This window comes from Sorex fumeus, unplaced genomic scaffold, assembly GCF_029834395.1.
Source record: "Sorex fumeus unplaced genomic scaffold, SorFum_2.1 ptg000034l, whole genome shotgun sequence".
Lineage (NCBI taxonomy): Eukaryota > Metazoa > Chordata > Mammalia > Eulipotyphla > Soricidae > Sorex > Sorex fumeus.
The window spans coordinates 15,149,175-15,155,262 of record NW_026606091.1 but is presented as its reverse complement, the minus strand read 5'-3'; the positions used below and the strand labels follow the sequence as shown (position 1 = coordinate 15,155,262).

General features: G+C 41.7%; 1 non-coding gene across 1 annotated transcript; it reads right to left on the bottom strand.

Annotated features, from left to right (window-relative positions):
* Positions 1-5,697: 5,697 nt before the first annotated feature.
* On the bottom strand, positions 5,698-5,801 carry LOC130026748 (small nucleolar RNA U13). Its single transcript, XR_008792932.1, has one exon. It is a non-coding gene; the product is annotated as a small nucleolar RNA U13 (small nucleolar RNA).
* Between the last annotated feature and the right edge of the window lie 287 nt (positions 5,802-6,088).

Sequence of the window (6,088 nt, the reverse complement as noted above, 5' to 3'; positions counted from 1 at the left end):
AGTGTGCATAGGAATTAATGAAGCTCCATGTGTGTATTGTTTGGAGGGTGTGGGTGACTACTGAGCAGTCAGTGCTCAGGAGGTCTGGTTGCCCCCTAGTTGTTCCAGCTGGAATGGCAGTTCAATGTGTGAACCTGAGGATGGGATGCTGCTTCAGTGGTATTCAGTAGACTCCAGACCTGCACCTAGCAATGCTGGAGGTACCATATAATGCAAAAATCAAACCTAAGTTTTCTGAATACCAGGCATATATCTTTGCTTCTATGCTATTTCTTTGACCCTGATGCTCCACTTAAGAAGTATTGAATCTCACTTTAAGATTATCAAATCCAGGAAGAGTCAACTCAATTTTTCTTTCAATAATTTGCAGTCTCCTGCCCCCATGCCTGACTGTCCTCGCCGGGGCCCCTTGGAGGGGAGCGGGTTGAGTTTCCCTCCCTGTCCCGACCAGGGCTCTGGCAGCTGAAGACCTCCAGAACCAGCCACCACCATGCTGAGACCACCCTCCACACGCATGAAGGTACCGGCAGAGGAACAAAGGCATACGGTTTTCCGGGGCTGAGATCTCCAAGCCTGCTCAGATCAGGACTGAGCATCCTCCACCCAGAACCTTTATATTCCAGTAGGTAGGGGTCACACCCACCAACTGGCCCTCTGGCACCATGTAAACCCATCAACGGCCAAGACCCAGAGACTATAAATCCCAGCTCCCGGAAGCGACATCTTATTATCGCATTCTTACTTTGGACAAACCAGCAGGTTACCAAATGTAACCTGCTCACACAGCAGAGTCTGGCAAACTCCCCATGGTGTACTCAATATGCCAAATATCAGTAACAATGATGGGTCTCATTCTCCTAACCCTGATAGAGCGTTTAATATGGCACTTATTTAAAAATCTCAGGGCTAGGACGAAGGAGACGTTACTGGGGCCTGCTCGAGGCAATCAACGAACAACAGGATGGTCGTGATCGTGATCATGAATTTGTAAGTAGTTTGTTCTTCACTAAAAATTTCATAAAATAAGGTGTGCCTCACAACTATAAGATGTAAGCATGCGTAAACAATGCTCTTTTAATTTTTTGCTGTTGAATGAATAATTCAATACTTGAAACTGTTTGAGATAAAACAAAATTAGAAACTACAGTCATTAATCTGAAGAAGGTAGTGATATAAGTTGAGTAAAAATTTAAAATACACCAGACACATTAACAATAAAACATTTATTAATTGAAATTTTCTAAGAGATTTTATTATTACATGATATCAGGAACTTGGCTGAAAATGTGCTAGAAAGATGTTTCACACAACATAAAATGTGTCAAAAATTATGAGTTTGATATATATATCACAGTGGTAGGGCATTTGTCTTGTGCGCAGCCAGCCCAGCTGAGCCAGGTTCGATTCCTTCGCCCCTCTCAGAGAGCCTGGCAAGCTACCAAGAGTATTCAATATGCCAAACACAGTAACAAGAAGTCTCACAGTGGAGACCTTACTGGGCCCGCTCAAGCAAGTCGATGTGTATAAGTGCCTGAAAGAATGTGCTTCACAATGGAGCTGATGAGCTTTACAGAGATGGAAATGGAAGTCAATAGCTGACACAGTTTAGACATGGGCTCTTCCACCTTGAATCCTATTTCCAGTCCTGGTTAGATGTTTAAAATTGAGAATATTTATTAGTATTAGTATTAATATTTGCTTTTTAGGACACACAAAGCCCACCAAGCTCAGGGAGCTCAGGATTTACTCCTGGCCATGTACTCCATGATTATTATTGGTAGGACTCAGAAGACTATATGGGATGCCAGGGATCAGTTCTGGGTCATGCAAGGAAAGAATTCTACCTGCTACAGTGTCTCTCAAGTCCCAAAACAGAACATTTTGAGTATTAGGTAGTAGATTTTTAGTAGATTGGATCTCCTTAGTCAGTTTTAGACTTGTAAATTTTGAGATAGCATTGCATTAGATTGCTTTATACTGTCCTCTTGTTTTTCATCAATTTGCTTGAGCGGGCCTAGTAATGTCTCCATTTTGAGACTTATTGTTACTGTGTTTGGCATATTATACGTCATGGGTAGCTTGCCAGGCTTTGCCATGTGGGCAAGATACTCTCAGTAGCTTGCCGGGCTCTCCGAGAGGAGAGGAGGAATCGAACCTGGCTAGGCCAGGCCAGCTGCGTGCAAGGCAAACACCCTACTGCTGTGCTATAACTCCAGCCTAATGGAAAAGAATTGAGGGTTGTATCAAAATTGTAAGGTGACAACATATTATGAAGAAAATTTGAAATTAATACAAGTAGCATATTCCACACTGATTACTTTGATACATTGTGTCACTATATTTGAAATATAGTGATTATTTTGTGTGATAAAAGGAGGGCTAATCACGTGATCACTTGATCACTTGACTTCCTGTTACAAATCAATTTGGTAGAGCTGGCGCCAGTAACGTCTCCATTCATCCCTTTCGTGTGCTAGTGTAGTCCAATAGCATCGGTTTGCTCTAGGAACAAGAAGATCCTCAAACCGATCATTCAGGGTCTTGACGAAGAAGTCTGACCATCTTGTAGGTGGGCGGCCAAGTGGTCTTTTGACTTCCCTTGGAATCCAGTCCATAAGGGCTCTAGTCCAGCAAATCCAGTACATAAAGGCTCTAGTCCAGCGGTTGTCTCCAAATGTCATTATTGTGTCCAGTCCAGTCTATCTGATTTTGGATGCCTTTGCAAACGATTGTCCCTGATTTTTGACCATCAACGGAGGCCAGAAATCTGGATTCTTTCTCTCATTTGAGTGAAATGTGATACTCCAAGCATAGCTCTTTTGATTCCTCTTTGGGAGACCCGAATAGCGTTCTCGTCCTGTTTTCATAGGGCCCAGGTCTCTGAGGTGTATGTTAATGCAGGAAGAACAGTGGAATCGGAGAGATGTGCCAAAAGCAGGAGGGTCTTAATACTCAGCTATTTCTTCGATGCTCTGAAGGCTTTCCAAGCTGCACTCTTCCTCCTGCGCAACTCAGGTGCCAAGTCATTCATCATGTTGACTTCTCGACTTAGGTTCACATAACTGTTGCATTCAGAGATGGTCATTCCTTTGAGAGTGAATGGAATGTCAGGAACGAGACTGTTTCTCATAAACATTGTCTTTGTGAGATTCAGCTGGAGTCCAACCTTTCCACACACACGGTCAAAGTCGGCCAGCATTTGTGCAGCTTGGCTAATGTTTGGTGTTATTAGAACAAAGTCATCAGCGAAGCGGAGGTGGTGTAGTTGCCAACTGTCTATCTTCACTCCCATTCCTTCCCATTCCAGTTGTCGCATGACGTTCTCGAGGGTGACACTGAAGAGTTTTGATGAAAACGTATCACCCTGCTGAGCCCCTCTCTTGACATCAATGATCACTTCTTTGTAGAATGGTGAGATCCTAGTAGTAAATCCATAATACAGCTCACGGAAAATCCTGATGTATTGAGTTTGAATACCCTGAATGGCTAGGGTTTCGATGACCACTTCCATCTCAACAGAATCAAAGGCCTTCTTTAAATCCATGAACGTTAGATAGAGAGGCATTTTGAACTCCTGAGAAACCTCAATGAGTGTGATTATCGTGTGAATATGGTCAATCGTGCTGAATCCTTTGCAGAACCTGACTTGCTCGCATGGTTGTCCTTCATGTAGTGTTCTGCCAATCCTATTCAGGATGACTCAAGTGAGCAGATTGTAGATGACAGACAATAGATAGATATGGCGATAGTTGTCAATGTCTTGGATATCTCCCTTCTTGTACAGTAGTACAGTCCTGCTGGTTTTCCATTGGGACAGAATCTTGCATTCAGACAGGTAGCATAGGAGGAGCTGAGCCAGTGTATTGGTGAGCACTGAGTTCTTCAGAGGTACAGGTCTGACCTTGTCTGGGCCAGGTGCTTTTCATTTCTTTACTGACAAAATGGCGTGTCGGATTTCTGAAGAAAGAATGTTGGGAATGACATATCCATCCTGCAGAATGTGGTATGTAGGCAGGTGGACGCGGCTATCAAAGAGATCTGAGTAGAAGTCATGGATAATCTTCTCTATTTCCCTTCTGGAAGATGTGATAGATCCATCAGGATGTCCAAGGGCAATCATCTTGGTCTTGTAGTTGGTGAAGGACAGGTGGGAGTTGTGAATGCTTTTCCCAGCTTCTGCCGCATCTACCAGCACTTCTGCTCTTCTCTTTTTGAGGTCTTTCTTTATCGCATCTCTGCAGTGCTTTGCAAGTTCAGATGTTTGCTTGTGGTTGCCTGAGGCATGCACTAAGCCACGTTGGCAAATAAGCTCAAGAGTTTTCGAAGACAGGCATTTTTTTGGTGGCTATCTCTCCCTTGGTGTTCCTAGCACAATCATGAATGTGCTGAACCAGTTGTTTGTATTACTCATCAATGTTGTCAACAATGGCATCTTCCCATATTGCAGCAATAGTTTCAAAGAGCTCCCAGTTGGTGGTCATTCTGGAAGTTCTCTTCTTGAACGTTGCAGCCCTTTCTCCTCGCTCTGTGAAGTAGAATTTTGCACAAAGGAGACAGTGGTTAGATCCCGTTTGGAATTTTGGGACAACAGTAACATCAGTCAGGCAAAACCGTCCATTGAATATTATGTGGTCTGTGGAACCGTCCACCAGGAGACTCCTATGCCCGACGTTTAGATTTGGCCTTCTGAAACTGTGAGTTACCATGGATGGTCTTGGTCAACATGATGAACTCAGTCTCTCACCCTTGTTCGTTCCATTCTAGGCCATGGGTCGCAATGTAGAGCTCTTGGCTGATCTTCTTTGTCCTATCTTGGCATTAAAATCAGCAAGAATGATCTTGTAGAAGGTGTGGTATTCTTTATAGAACTTCTCCAGCTCCATGTATAACTTTTCAATTTCTCTTTCATCATAATTGGATGTTGGTGCATAGACAATGAAGATAGAAAGTGCCGGCAGTGAGCCACATCTATTCAAGTGTAATTGTCTGATTCGGGTTGTTAGGCATTCGAATGAATCAATGCTCATGGACAAGTTCATGTTGATAAGGACACCGACACCTCTTATGCCTCTTTTTTCGCATGTTCCGAGGAACAGTTCTCCAGTGTCTAAATGGCGTGATGTGATTGTTGCCTTCTCGTTTCAGTCAGACTAATGATGTCGTACTTGATCTTTTGCCCTTATACCATCAGATCCTCAATGGATGCATCTGATGCCAGCGTACGTGCATTGAAATTACAGACAGTCATTTTTGTCTTTCTTCTTTGGCAGCCTAGTTCGGCCTTCAGATTTTATCAGCCTCTACTTCCACATCCTTCTCAATGCTGCTGTATTGTTGACTCCTTCAGGGTCAGGGGAATGAGACCCATTGTATTTATTTTTTCAAATATAAGCATATGAAAGAAGTAACCCTTGTTGATTTAACAATAGTCTTAATGCATTATTTAGAGAAGAATGACAAATATTTTCATTTTATACCTAGAATTAGAAAAGAGCACAAAAGCTTTCTAACCTGTTTAACTCATTTCCACTGTACAATTTAGAGGACAAATGCCTAGCTAGTATCCAATTTCAGAGTTTTCTCTTTTATATGATGCAATTTTAAAAATGCTCATATTATCTATTTATGTCTATGGGTTATTAGATTATGGTTATTTTAGAAGATGCAATTATATTTTTTCCCTTTTTTTCTTCCTCACATCAGATGGGTAATGTGCCAAGTGTGCAACAAGATTTAATGGAGGCACATATCACACAAATGTGTGAGTGCCCAGTCATCATGCTTATGAACCGAAAAAGGGTCCAAATTATATTTTTAACCTAGCATTTTAGTCTGAAAAAATTTCTAAGAATATAAGAAATATAATAATTATATTTTCTTGTCTAATAATTTTGACATGCAAATTAATTTGTCTGTTTTTTAATTAATTATGTGTTTGATTCTTTTGTTCGTTTTATGAAATTAGTGGTTCATATATGTAAATCATTAAGTCAATTGCTAATGCAAATAAAACACTAGCAATAACTAACAAAGGTAACAACTAGACTCCCTGAAAACTATGGTGGGGCCAAAGTGATAGTACAGTGAG